At 37.6% G+C, this 14,444-nt stretch overlaps 1 pseudogene; it reads left to right on the top strand.

Moving 5' to 3' along the window:
- On the top strand, positions 1,021 to 13,819 carry LOC109236006 (annotated as a pseudogene).

Raw genomic sequence — 14,444 nt, 5'->3', positions numbered from 1 at the left:
GTTTTTTAAGTCTGGGAAAGAGTTTATTAATGTTTCTTTGTTTGAATGTGACTATTTGACAGAGAGGACTAATAGCAGTATAAAGTAATTGAATCAGTTAGAGGTAGCCGAATTTGGCCTAATGCTAAAATTTACTAACAGAATCAATTACGAGATAGATATACATAAAACAAAATTTCATAATATTAAACTGAGATGAACTTAAATGCAGCTCTTGGTGATCAATAAAAGCATTTTAATAAATGTTACCAAAAAAAAAAAATTCAGCGAGATGGACAGTATGACCTGAGATTTGACATAAACTCTACAGCTTACTTAACCAAGAAATGCAGGAGTGTAAGTCAGGGTCGTTAATATTACAATATTTTTGTGTGAAAGTGATTGTCTTATTTTCCTTTAAATAAAATGAAACGATGTTACCTATGTAGGATCACAATACTTTACAGGGACGATGGTTCGTTATTTCATACTAACTACGTCTAAGTCACAATCTGCATCAATTTTTTTCGAGTAGTAGATTTCTTAGATTTAATTAACAAAAGTTAATTTTAAGTATAATCTTAAACTCCCCCCTCTCCCCCAGGTAAATGAGTAACATGTTTAGCAGGATGAACGTTTGAAAATAATCCTCAAATAAGACGTGATAAATTATTACTAGAAAAAAATGTATACGCTTATAAACAATTAAAAAAATCCCTTATTACGAGTATGACTAATCGTCACTTCATTAAAATCATAATAAAATCAGTCAACAGGATTATGTTACTACTATTCTCGCCATCCAAAAGAATAGTGTAGAGTGTAAGCACAAGTGTCAGTACATCTAATTTTTTGTTATGTAAATTCTGGTATTAATATTTTAAATAAGCTGTATATTTAAATACTATATATGGGAGTTTTAAATATCTTTACAAAAATCGTAGTCAACATAAAACAATTTGACTTTGCAACATTTCTTTTAAATGCAAGAGCTCCAAAAGTCAAGTGGTGATTCTCAATCACAAACAACACTGTCCACTACTCCATACAATAAGTCTTTCCACTACTTGACTTTAACCTTTGCTCTCCTCTCTGTATGAAAAAGGAGTTTCGTAGACTTTGATTCATTTCACAAATCAATCAAGTTTGCAACTTTTTTGGGTCTATTCAGCTAAATATAATAAATCCAAATGGAGGGTCATAGTGAAAAGTGCGACCAATATATAGGAAGATCAAGAATTGCTGCAGCAATTGCAATTGGTATTGTTGTGGGATGTGTCTTTGCTTTCTTTTATCCCTATGGGTTCTTTTCTCCTGATCCACAAGCTCAAACTTAGACTCTTTCTAAATATAATGTTTTGGTAAGTCATGTCTCTGCACATATTTCTCTGTTAGTTAAATATAGAGCTAACATTTACAACATGCAAAATATATTTTAAGAGAGAGAGAGAGAGAGAGAGAGAGAGAGAGAGGGGATGATTGAAAAAATTAATTAGGCCTAGAGGTTGGCCTAGTTGATTGATTGAGTCAAGCTTTGATATGTGATTAAGGAGTTGTTAGTTTAAAAATTGAGGATATTTTGGTGCAATACTGTCTTACAAAAAGTGACTTATTGTTATAGGTTTTTGAATTATGTTTTTCTTTTTTTCTTTTCTAAAAGATGGGGCATTTAGTCATCACATGTATATTTTCATGCTGTTTACAATTCTAAATGTGATGATGAATGAACACTCCATTATGGTATCATTTCTACATGTGACATTTGATATAATTAATGGCCATAATGTCATTTGATCAGTGTTGAACTCTTCTATATTGTTTAACCAGAAAATAAGAAATTCAGGTCAAAGCGTATTTTTTAGAAGAACTCGGGTTACCGATAATCAAATTTAAAATAAGTAAGAAGAATTGAGATGATTGATAGCTGAGTAAAAAGAAAGCAAAGTAAATCAGTGTATTCCAATAATATTGTGTCCCTTTACAAGTGTTATATCTCTCCTTTTATAGCTATTTCTCAATAATACGTTTCCTTTCCTCCCATAATAGAGCTATTATGAGATTTTAATGACATTTAATATAACGTTATAATTGGTAATCGTAACTGTTTCGTGAAGATTCCATAACGTTTTTCAACATTGATGCTTATTAATTATGGATAATACGTATTTGTACTTTTTGCTATCTAGGTTCATTCCTCCAATGTCTTTTCATATTACCAAGAGGCTCGAGTAACTGTTCCTCCCATGTTTTTCTTGAATCTCTGCCCGTGCCTGTCAAAGCTCGTGCCTGTTCAGCTATCCTTTGCCAGCTCTCACTCTTTTATTGATCCACGTGTCTTGGTATATCATCACATAATTAATTCAATATATTAACTTGATTTTCCCAATACAGATAGTCCCTCCACTTGCCATTTACTCAATCAATTGAATATTTGGGAAGTGATCTCATTAAAGCGGGAATTTTTGCCGCCATTATACCTTCTTCAGAACTGACGCTTTATATGTCACTTCCATTTAATGCTCATGACACGTGGCATCCTTTAATTGAGTCTGCAACTCTTCAGCGTCTTTTTGGGCTTTTTTGCGGCTGCACCAACCACGAAGTGACAGTTTTCATTATGACTCCCCCATCATTACCTTTTTTGTTTGACGGTTGCTTCTGAGTATCAAGATAACCTTTGTCTTGTCTTTCTCATAAAAGTTTCTTAGCTTTGAATATTCCTTCTTATCTTCTTCCTTGTTTAGCCATGTCTTCCTCAAATCCTAATCCTCGTAAAATTCTTATTGTAGATGAACTTCCTCTTGCTGCAACTAGAAGCAGAAGAGGAGGTAGGTTACGTAGCTTAGGCTCCATTAGAGGTTCGCCTTTATCGTTACCTAGTTCCACTCCTCCTTCTTCTTCTAGAACCAGGAGTTCTCTTTCACACAGAGCTTCTTCTAAAAGTAGAGATTCCAATGAACCAGTTCGTGAACCCTTGGTAGATGAAATTATCCCCTCTGAACTTTTTTTTATTCCGATAGGGAATAAATTAGAAATCAGGTTTCCTCTATGTCCTCTCTTGATCGTGCTGATGTCTATCCTTCTTAAATTACCGAAGGTTTAATATCTGTCGTTCGTAGAGATTGCCATTGGAAATCTGACTTCCCCATCATAATTCCTAATGCAAATCAAAGAATCACATCCTACATGACTGGATTTTCTTTCGTGTATGCATATCCTTTTACACTGAATTTTAAACCTCCCATTGACCAATGTTTGTCTTGGACAGATTGGCCCCATTGTATGGAGTTCTGTTGCTTGCCTAAGGCATTTAGCCAGCTTGGCTAATTTGCCTTTTACCTTTTTTCATCTAATCCACCTCTACTCCCTAAGTTATTCCGACATGGTATTTTTACTTTGGTAGCGAGGAGTAAGAGAGTTTTAGTCAGTCCTGAGGATGATAAGGACCATGGCTGGTATGCCAGATTTGTTGCTGCTCCTACTGTAGGGTTAGTAGGTGAAGAAAATACTCCATTCCCTGAAAAGTGGAATTTTGCACGTAAGTTTGTTTCTGCAACTTTCTCTTCTTCTTTTTTTACTTGAAGGGGTTTGTTTTTCTCGTGACTGCCTAACTTTCTCTTTTTTGTAGCAACCATGGGAACTGTTGACGAGATTCCCAATTTCCGTAGTTGGGTAGAGAATTGTTGACTGTTGCTCCGATGGAAGGTAGATCTTGGAAAAACCTTTCTCACAGGTTTGGTTGGAAGGTTAAAACTCATGGTAAATGCTTTTCCCCTTTTTCTTCTTTTTTTTGTTCATTCTTCACTTAGAATGTATTTGCCCTTCTTTTTATCAGGGTTTCCTACTCGTGGTGTAAGTGCCGATTTGATCACAGCTTCCAGACTTTCTTTGGCAAGAGCTCAGGAGATAATTCTGAGTTCTTCATCGAAAAGGAAAGCTGATAAACCCCAGGATTATGAAGAGGAAGAGGAACAAGATGAAGGTTCCTTGATTAAAAGGCCGCGTGTTAGAAGGCGCGTTATTTCAGATGATGAAGTTACTCCTCCCCGTTATGTTCCCGTGACCGAGTCTGTTGAAGCCACCTTAGTGAGCTCAGAAGATGATACTCCTATGGCTGTTCGTGGCTCTGATGAACAACTTTTTTCTCGTGGGTTTGATAGTGAAAGTTTTGATTTGGTGTCTGATGAAGTACCTCTTGCCTCCTTTCCCGCGTCTGTCCCCATGGACCATTCTCTGCCAGTTTTTACTGCTACTACTTCTGCTCCGCCTCAAGCTATTATGACTTCCTCTACAGTCCCCACTACTAATGTTTCTTGAACCGAAATTGGTTCTTCAAGTGGAGGTAGAGTGATGAAACAAATTACCATTGAGGTCCCTGCTGAAGGTAATCTTCTAAAGAAGTAAGGTCAGGCTGACGTGTGGTTGAAACCCCTCATCGGTCCAGTTGAAAAATCCAAGCTAGAAAGTCATAGTTCTCTGACTTGGATGAATGATATCGTGCAATCATCGTTGAAGGTATAAATTTCTTTTCATATCATATACCGTTTTTCTTTTACTAAGATTCTTTTATATTCCTTTTTTTTTCTTTAGATCAATCTCGTCGGCACAGAGATGATGAAAAAGGGTCTCCCAGACGGAACAATTGATGCATGATTACCAGATCGAGACAGACAATTGGAAAGAGCAGTATGACAGTCTCCAGCTTGAAATAGAGGTTTTAGAAGAAAACAAATGTACCTTAGAGCAACAGTTGAAGATTGTAACTTCAGAGTTGGCCGTTGAGAAGGCTTCTAACAATCAGGCAGGCAAGGATAGAAATTTCCTCAAGTCATCATTTGCTGAACAACTCTCTAAAGCCTCCGAAGAGATCAGAAGCTTGAAGGCCTTGTTGAGTGAAAAAGAAGCTTATGCAGGTGATCTTGTTCAAACACTTACTCAGACCCAAAAAGATCTCCGTATGTCTTCTGATAAGGTCAAATTTTTGGAGAGTTCACTTGCTCCTTTGCAATCTTCTTATGATACTGCCTTGGCTGAAAAGGAAGAACTCAAGAGTGAAATTGACCAATGGGAAAGAGATTATGAGGCTCTTGAAGACAAAGCAACTGTTGAAGTGAGTTGGGCTATTTTGAATACGCGCCATGATACTCTTGTGGAAGCTAGCCAAGAGGGTTTTAACTTGGATGCTGAGTTAGTTAAGATAAAGGAAACCATTGAAAAAACTCAGCAAAGCCAAAGTTTTTCCTTTCACATGGCCGATACTCCTGAGCACGTTGAAGCTGATGTTGATGCAATGAATGCTCCAGCTCCTTCAGATCAAGTCGAGCCCTCTGATGATGCCCCTTTGAATCCTTCTCCTGCTCCAGAGTGGAAGTTTCTTTGTGAAATTTGACTTTGTCTTTTTTTCTTTGGTGGAATATGTGGTAATTTTACCCCTGGTCCCATTTGGGGGTTATGTTTTTTGTTGATGTCAAGTCCCAGGTCTTTTCAGGGCTTTTGTAAAAAAAATGACAATCATTTTATGACTAAGTTCGTACTTAGTTTAATATTATAAATTTCTTGTTTCAACTTAATTCTCTCGAGTTTTTGTTTCACTCTTTTTGCCTTGTTTTTATAAATCCAAGGTCTTGCTTTTTGTTTCGTGGGTTTTTGTCTTACCCTTTTGACTTTTTGCATTTTAGAAATGCTTTGTTAACTTCATGCATCTTTGAATCAAACATGAATTTATAAAAGAGGACCCTTTTATATATATGACACTTAGTGAAGAAGACGTCTCAACTTCATAATGGTGTAAACATACGGAAAAGAAATAGGAACATACATGTTTCTTGAAATTACTTTGATAAAGTTTTCATTCGAACTTTGTCAAGTTTAAATAACATCTTACATGTACTTGAATATCTTCTATTACTTTTCCGCAACTGTTTTCTTTACAACAGATTCAAAAAATAAAGAAAATCCAAGGGTTTCTTTTTGACCCATAGCTAAATATTGCCTTTAACCTAAACATCATAAGATTTTGAGATCTATATCCACGAGTGTATTCTCCAAAGGTTTTTTGATCAGGCTTGAGTAATTGGCTCGTAACTTTGCTCTGAACTTGATGTTTGATAAGACTTTTAGGCTTGACTCGAAATTTTTCTTGAAATTTTTTTTAGTCTTCTTTGCCTTTCTTATACATATATCATATATATATATATTATATAGTCCCCCAAGTGTTTGAGCTTTGAAGTATGAAATCTCGAGCACTTGCTTATTCCTTCCATGCGATCCTTTTCCTGAAAAGGAAAAACATACGGGACTCGGAGGTACGATTTTAGATGAAGACTACTTAACCCATTTAAATTTCCATCAGAATAGTTGTAACCCTAGACCGAGAATTATGTTCTTTCCACGTATCTTTCAGGTCGTAATTCATCATTTAGTGTGAGCTAGCTTTTTGCCTATCATCTAAAATCGTTAGTAAATTTTAATAATTCAAAAATAAAAATTGTCAATGGAGATACCTGCCCGTGGGTATTTCTTTTCCTTAGAAATAGTATCTCTTCAGATGAACAGCATTCCAGTTTGAAGGTAGAATCTTTCCATCCAATGTTTCAAGCTCGTATGCACCTTTTCCTGTGATACCATGAATCTTATAAGGCCCTTCCCAAGTTGGACTCAACTTTCCTGCATTGGCTGCCCTTGTAGATTGAAAAACTTTCTTGAGTACGTAGTCCCCAATCTTGAAGTATCTGAGACGAGCTTTCCGATTGTAATACCGCTCTAGAACTTGTTTTTGTGCTGCCATCCTTATTAGTGCAGTTTCCCTCCTTTCTTCAAGTAAATCCAGGCTTACCCGCATCTCTTCTTCGTTCGATTCCTCAGTAGCTTGTGTATATCTCGTACTTGGTTCCCCTACCTCGACTGAAATTAAGGCTTCAACTCCGTATACAAGTGAAAATGGTGTTTCTCCCGTACTCGTTTTTGCTGTTGTTCGGTAAGCCCATAAGACTCTAGGTAATATTTCTCGCCAATTGCCTTTAGATTCTTCCAGTCTTTTTTTCAAGTTGTCGAAAATGACTTTATTTGTTGGTTCAGTTTGTCCATTACCCACCGGATGGTAAGGAGTTGAAGTAATCCTTTTAATTTGCCAACTTTGAAAAAATTCTGTGATTTGTGCACCTATGAATTGTGGGCCGTTATCACATACGATCTCCTTTGGCACCCGGAATCGGCATATGATGTTCCGCCAAATGAAGTCTCTGACTTATTTTTCTCGCACCTGTTTGAAAGCTCCCGCTTCTACCCACTTAGTAAAATAATCAGTGAGTACTAATAAAAATCTTACCTTGCCTTTGGCTTGTGGTAGTGGTCCTACGATATCCACCCCCACTTCATAAATGGCCATGGTGGAACGACTGAATGTAATAATTCGGCTGGTCGATGCATGTTGTTACCATACCTTTTACACTTGTCACATTTTGCAACAAAATTTTCTGCGTTTTCTTCCATTTTTGGTCAATAATAACCGTCTCTAATCATGGGTTTTACCAAAGATCTTCCTCCTGCATGATTTCCACAATGTCCCTCGTGTATTTCACTCATCACGTATTCTGTTTGAGAAGGTCCGAGACATCTTGCTAGAGGGCCACCGAACATCTTTCGATATAAATTATCTTGTTTTAAACAGTAACGGGCTGCCTTTTGGCGAAGTGCCTGAGCCTTTTTCTTATCTTCAGGAAGTATTCCATACTGCAAAAAATTGACAATTTCATTTCTCCAATCCCATGTTAAATTATTGTAATTTACCTCGTTTTTATCTTGATCAAGCATGGAATGAAAAAAATGAATCACGGAAGCATTTTCTACATTTGTTACTTCTGCAGCAGAAGCTAAATTAGCTAGAGCATCTGCCTCGGAGTTTTCCTCTCTTGGTATCTGCCTGACTTTCCAAGTTTGAAATTTCCTGATCAAATCCCGAGTCTTTTCCAGGTACTGTTACATTCTCGGTTCTCTGACTTTATAAGTCCCCAACATCTGATTAACCACGAGCTGTGAGTCGCTTTTAATTATGACTTGCTCTATTCCGAGCTCTCGTGCCAATTTTAGACCTGCAATCGCAGCTTCGTATTCTGCCTCATTATTAGTAATAGGATGACATTTTATGGCTTGTCGCATAGTTTCTCCCGTAGGTGGTACCAAAACAATGCCTAGACCTGCTCCTTTTATATTTGATGAACCATTTGTAAATAAGGTCCAAGTACCTGGATTAGACCCATTAAATACCTGCAGTTCTTTCTCTGCCTCCAGCTGCATTTCCTGACTAAAATCTGCTAAAACTTGCGACTTTATTGCAGTTCTTGGTTGATATGCTATATCATATTCGCTTTACTCTATAGCCCATTTGGCTAGTCTACCTGATAACTCTTGTTTATGCAGTATGTTGCGTAAAGGATAAGCAGTTACTACAGAGATAGGATGACATTGAAAATAAGGCCTTAACTTCCTAGATGCAATAATTAATGCGAGTGCAAGTTTTTCCAAATGAGGATATCGAGTCTCAGCATCTAATAATGACTTACTTACATAATAAATCGGAGATTGTTTACCTTGGTCCTCTCGAACTAACACATCACTTACCGCTACTTCTGAAACAACAAGGTAAATAAGTAGTTTTTCCCCATCTTTTGGTTTTGCGAGCAACGGTGGATTTGATAGGTTATGTTTTCAAAATTTTAAGCACCTGTTGGCATTCTTCAGTCCATTCAAATTGATCTTGCTTTTTTAGGGCTGAAAAGAACCTGAAGCATTTTTCTGATGACTTGGAAATAAATCTTCCCAAAGCAGCTATTCTCCCTGTCAGTCGTTGTACTTCTTTTTTATTCGTCAGTACATCCGGAATTTCTTCAATAGCTTTAATCTGCACGGGATTTCCTTCAATATCATGGTTAGAAAAAAGAAATCCCAAGAACTTACGTGACGAAACCCCAAACGCGCATTTTTCAGGGTTCAATTTCATATTAAATTTACGAAGAATCTGAAAGGCATCGGTCAAGTGTTGAATATGATCCCCTGCTTGTTGTGACTTGACCAACATATCATCTATATAAACTTCCATGGTTTCCCCTAGATATTCCTGAAATATTTTGGTCACCAGCCTTTGATACGTGGCCCCAGCATTCTTGAGACCGAAGGGCATCACTTTGTAACAATAAGTCCCCTGTCTATTATAAATAAAGTCTTTTCTTCATCTATAGGATCCATTTTTATCTGATTATATCTTGAATAGGCATCTAAAAAACTTAATAATTCATGTCCTGCAGTAGCATCAATTAATTGATCTATATGCGGTAATGGAAAAGAATCTTTAGGGAAAGCTTTATTCAGATCAGTATAATCTACACAAACTCGCCACTTACCATTCTTTTTAGGCACTACAACAGTATTATCCAGCCAATTTGGATACGTTACCTCGCGGATAGACCCAATTTTTAAAAGTTTCTGCACCTCATCTTGAATCACCTGGTTTTTGAAGGAACCTTGCTTCCTTTTCTTTTGTTTGACAGATGGGTATGATGGATCTTCATTTAACTTGTGAGTCATTACATCCGGGGGTATACCTGTCATATCTGAATGGGACCAAGCAAAGCAGTCTATGTTAACTTTTAAAAATTCAATTAACTTATATTTCATTTCATGACTGAGGTTGGACCCGATGTAGACTTTTCTGTCAGGCCAGGGTGCAAATAATACTACAGCTTCTAACTCCTTGATCGTTGTTTTGATGTTTTCATTTTCTTCTGGTTCTTGGATGGTATCAGGCCTCGAGTCTACTTCTGTTCGCCCATGCTTAGGTGAGGTTTGCATCGCAACATCCTCAACTTGGTTCTGTGATTGCTATTTATCTTCGCTTTTTGCGCTTGCATCTACTACGGAATTAATGCTCCGGGATGCTTGCTGGTCACCACGTATTTGTTGTATTCCCCATTGTGAAGGGAATTTGATAACTTGATGCAAAGTAGATGGTACAACATCTATCTCATGTATCCATGGTCTACCAAGAATCATATTGTAAGTCATATCCATTTCTACCACTTGAAATTTGTGTCTTTAACCACTCCTTCTGCGAATGTGGTGAGCATTATCTCGCCTTTTGTCACAACGCTCGAGTTGTCAAAACCGGACAAGGTATGAGCTTTGGGTATCAACTTATCATCAGCTTACATCTCCTTTACCACTCTTAAAAGAATGATATTAACGGAACTACCTGGATCAATCAAAACTCGTTTCACATTAGTGTCATGTACAAGTAAAGATATTACCAGTGCATCATTATGTGGGGTCTGTACGCCATCTGCATCAGTATCATCAAGTGTAATACTATCTTCTTCTAAAACCTGTCGAACTCGCTTTCCGTGAACTGTTATTTTTTACACCTTCTTCGCTGCTGTGTATGTTACGCCGTTGATTTCTTCTCCTCCACTTATGACATTAACCGTCCTTTTCGGTGAAGGGGGTTTTTGGGGCTCCTGCCTATTTTTCATATATGCCTGCTTTCCCTTGTCACTAAATAACTTGGTTAAATATCCTTGTTTTAATAAATGTTCCACTTCACCTTGCAACAATCTACAATCCGTCGTTTTGTGACCGTGATCGTTGTGAAATTCACACCAAAAATCAGGATTCCGTCTGTTCGGGTTTGATCTCATTTCCCTTGGCCAGCATACCTTGTTTCCCATGCTCCTTAAAACAGCTACCAACTCGGATGTGCTGACATTGAAACTATAACCGCCGAACTTTGCCTTCGAGTTTTTATCATCCTCTCGCGTCTCTCGCGTGTTTCGTCATTTTCCGAACCTTGATGACGAACCTGACTCTCTGTCTCTTGATCTATGATCGTACCTTGAGTTTTCCTATTTTGAACGCGAGTCTCTTCCTGCTGATCCCGTATGGCTCGTACCTATTTTTCCGGACCTTTTTTCAGATTTAGCTCGCCTTGAATTTACCCTTTCATCCCTTCGAGATTGAATAATGGTATCCTCTTCTATCCGCAGGTTCGTGTTATATCTATTATAAACATCATTCCAAGTTGTTGCTGGAAATTCACGCAGACTTTCCTTGAGTCTCCTTGTGGCTTCTGAACTTTTTTCATTTAGATTGCTGGCAAATGTCATAGCTGCTTAGTTATTTGGTACGCATGGCAACATCATCCTCTCTCGCTGGAATCTGTCCACGAATTCACTGAGCAGTTCCGTATCCCCTTGCTTTATTTTGAAAATATCCTCCATTCTTTTCTCAAATTTCTGAGCTCCCGAGTGTGCTTTGATGAATGAATCTGCAAGTTCAGCAAAAGAATCTATAGAATTTTCGGGTAAAAGAGAATACCATGTTAGTGCTCCCTTAGTGAGTGTTTCTCCGAATTTTTTGACCAACACTGATTCAATTTCTTGTTTGGTCAAGTCGTTGCCTTTTACACAGGTTGTGAATATAGTTACGTGATCCCTTGGATCAGTTGTCCCATCATATTTCGGAATGTCGAGCATCTTGAATTTCTTCAGAATTGGTAAAGGGGCTGCACTTGGCTTCCAAGGTTGTTGTGAGTATTTATCTATATCTATTCCCTTGATTACATGCGGCACTCCAGGTATTTGCTCTATGCGGTCGCTCTGCTCCTTGAGCTGTTTCTGCAAAGTTAGTACCAAATTTGTAAATCAGAATTAACTAGGTTACCTGACCCTCCATCACGGGATTCGCTAGGAGTTCTACCACTACCTGAATTAACTAGTCCTGAGCGAGGATTTTCTAAGGTGCGGTTGTTTAGAGTTGATGTTGGCGGCACGACTGGCAGCTGGTTAGCGAAGGCCTCAAGGGCGTTGCTGACCCGTTGAGCGATTAACTTTTTCAAAGCTTCATTAATAGCCTCATCATTTTCAAATTGATCATTCACATTTGACCGAGACCCATCAGGAGTTCCTTCTCGAGATTGTCGAGGAGAATTTCGTGGAGAAGGGATCGGAGTTCCAGTGCCTTGCAAATTCTCCTATTGTTGGTGTTCTCCTTGATTGTTGTCATTGACATTTGACATGATTGTTTTTGACGAAAAATTTGATTCAGAAAGTAATAGATTATCAGATTCCTGGTAACGGAACCAATTTGTTTAACCAGAAAAATAAGAAATTCGGGTCAAAGCGTACTTTTTAGAAGAACTCGGGTTACTGATAATCAAATTTAAAATAAGTAAGAAGAATTGAGATGATTGATAGCTGAGTAAAAAGAAAGCAAAGTAAATGAGTGTATTCCAATAATATTGTGTCCCTTTACAAGTGTTATATCTCTCCTTTATAGCTATTTCTCAATAATACGTTTCCTTTCCTCCCATAATAGAGCTATTATGAGCAATTAATGACATTTAATATAACGTTATAATTGGTAATCATAACTGTTTCGTGAAGATTCCATAACGTTTTCCAACATCGATGCTCATTAATTATGGATAATACGTATTTGTACTTTTTGCTATCTAGGTTCATTCCTCCAATGTCTTTTCATATTACCAAGAGGCTTGAGTAACTAGTCCTCTGATGTTTTTCTTGAATCTCTGCCCGTGCCTGTCAAAGCTCGTGCCTCTTCAGCTATCCTTTGCCAGCTGTCACTCTTTTATTGATCCACGTGTCTTGATATATCATCACATAATTAATTCAATATATTAACTTGATTTTCCCAATACATATATGTACCTTAATTGTTGAAATTTAATTCATAGGTTGAGTCGTGGTCATATGGATCCACGGAGTGGATAAACATGTTGAGATCATACATTAGGAAGTTATCGGAGAAAAATGCAGAGTTGCAGAAGCAGCTAAGAGAGCTAAATGAAAAACTTCAGATTGCCGGGCAGGGAAAATGTCGTGTGCATGAGCAGCTTGTCGTGTTGAGTGAACCTAAAAAAGTTGGACCATTTGGCAAACTCAAGAGTATGAGAACTAACCCGCCTGTCCTTCCTGACGAATTTGTGAACCCGAGACTAGCTAAGTTATTGGCAGAGGTTGCAGTTGAGAAAGAGGTCATAGTTGTACTTGCCAATTCAAATGTGAAATCAATGCTGGAAGTTTGGGGTGCCAGTGTAAAAAGGGTGGGTATCCCCAATTATCTGGTCGTCGCACTGGATGATGCGATTGTGGATTTCTGCAAGGAAAATGCGGTCTCCGTTTACAAAAGAGATCCTGATGAGAATGTTGATTTTACTGGCAAAACTGGAAGTAACCAAGCTGTGTCAGGACTAACGTTCCGTATTCTGAGAGAGTTCTTGCAGCTTGGTTATAGTGTCCTGCTTTCTGATGTTGACATCGTGTATCTGCAAAATCCATTTGACTATCTATACCCGGATTCAGACGTGGAGTCAATGTCAGATGGTCACAATAACATAACAGCTTATGGTTACAACGACGTTTTTGATGAACCTGATATGGGTTGGGGTCGATACGCTCATACAATGAGGATATGGGCTTATAATTCTGGTTTCTTTTATATCCGTCCAACGATTCCTGCAATACAGCTCTTGGATCGCGTTACTGATAGGCTTACTCGGGAGCCAAATTCTTGGGACCAAGCTGTTTTCAATGAAGAGTTAGCCTTTCCATCGAATCCTGGATACATTGGACTTTATGCTTCCAGGAGAACAATGGATTTCTATCTGTTCATGAATAGCAAGGTCCTATTCAAAACTGAAGAAGTTGAAGCCAGTTGTAGTTCATATAAACTATCATCCAGATAAGCTTGACAGAATGAAAGCAGTTGTAGATTACTATGTTAATGGCAAACAGGATGTCTGGATGTATTTCCAGATGGTTCTGATTTCTGAATAGTAGCTACTAATTTAAGAAGATTAAATTTTCTTTAACTTAAAACAAAACAACCCCTCCGACTTTGTTAATTTGGATGGTTGTTAGACTGTATTGTTTTGATGAATATATCGTTTGGATAGATTGTATCGTTTGCCTTACATAACGTGGTACTTTTCGTCGTTACATAACACAAATTTAACAATACTATACAAATTTAAATAACAATTATAATAAATATTGTATTTAAAATACAATAGGTAACAACCATCCAAACAAGCTGTAAGTATCACTTAAAACGTTACATAGGCTAGGGTTAGAGGAGAAACAATAACTTAAATTCTCATCTAAAATAAATTTTCTTTGTGTTTATTGATTCATTTGAGCAGACTTATATGTCTGCCAGGCATTTAATGGCTAATGTTAATTACCAGAAATTGCACTAAAAATGATTGTAACGAAGTGTCAATGGAAAACCACAAGCAAACCAAGAAGAACAGACATGAAATGATGAAAATCTAGTGGAGTTCAGCAGATACTTTTTGCTAAATGCAGATTACAACTCTTTTTTTTTTTTCCCTCCCAAGAGGACCAACAATCAATTCATGTTAGGTGGATAAATGCGACATGATCCAAACGCTGGCA

Source organism: Nicotiana attenuata, chromosome 12 (genome assembly GCF_001879085.1).
Source record: "Nicotiana attenuata strain UT chromosome 12, NIATTr2, whole genome shotgun sequence".
Lineage (NCBI taxonomy): Eukaryota > Viridiplantae > Streptophyta > Magnoliopsida > Solanales > Solanaceae > Nicotiana > Nicotiana attenuata.
The sequence above is the reverse complement of the archived record's forward strand: the minus strand, read 5'-3'. Positions and strand labels throughout refer to the sequence as shown.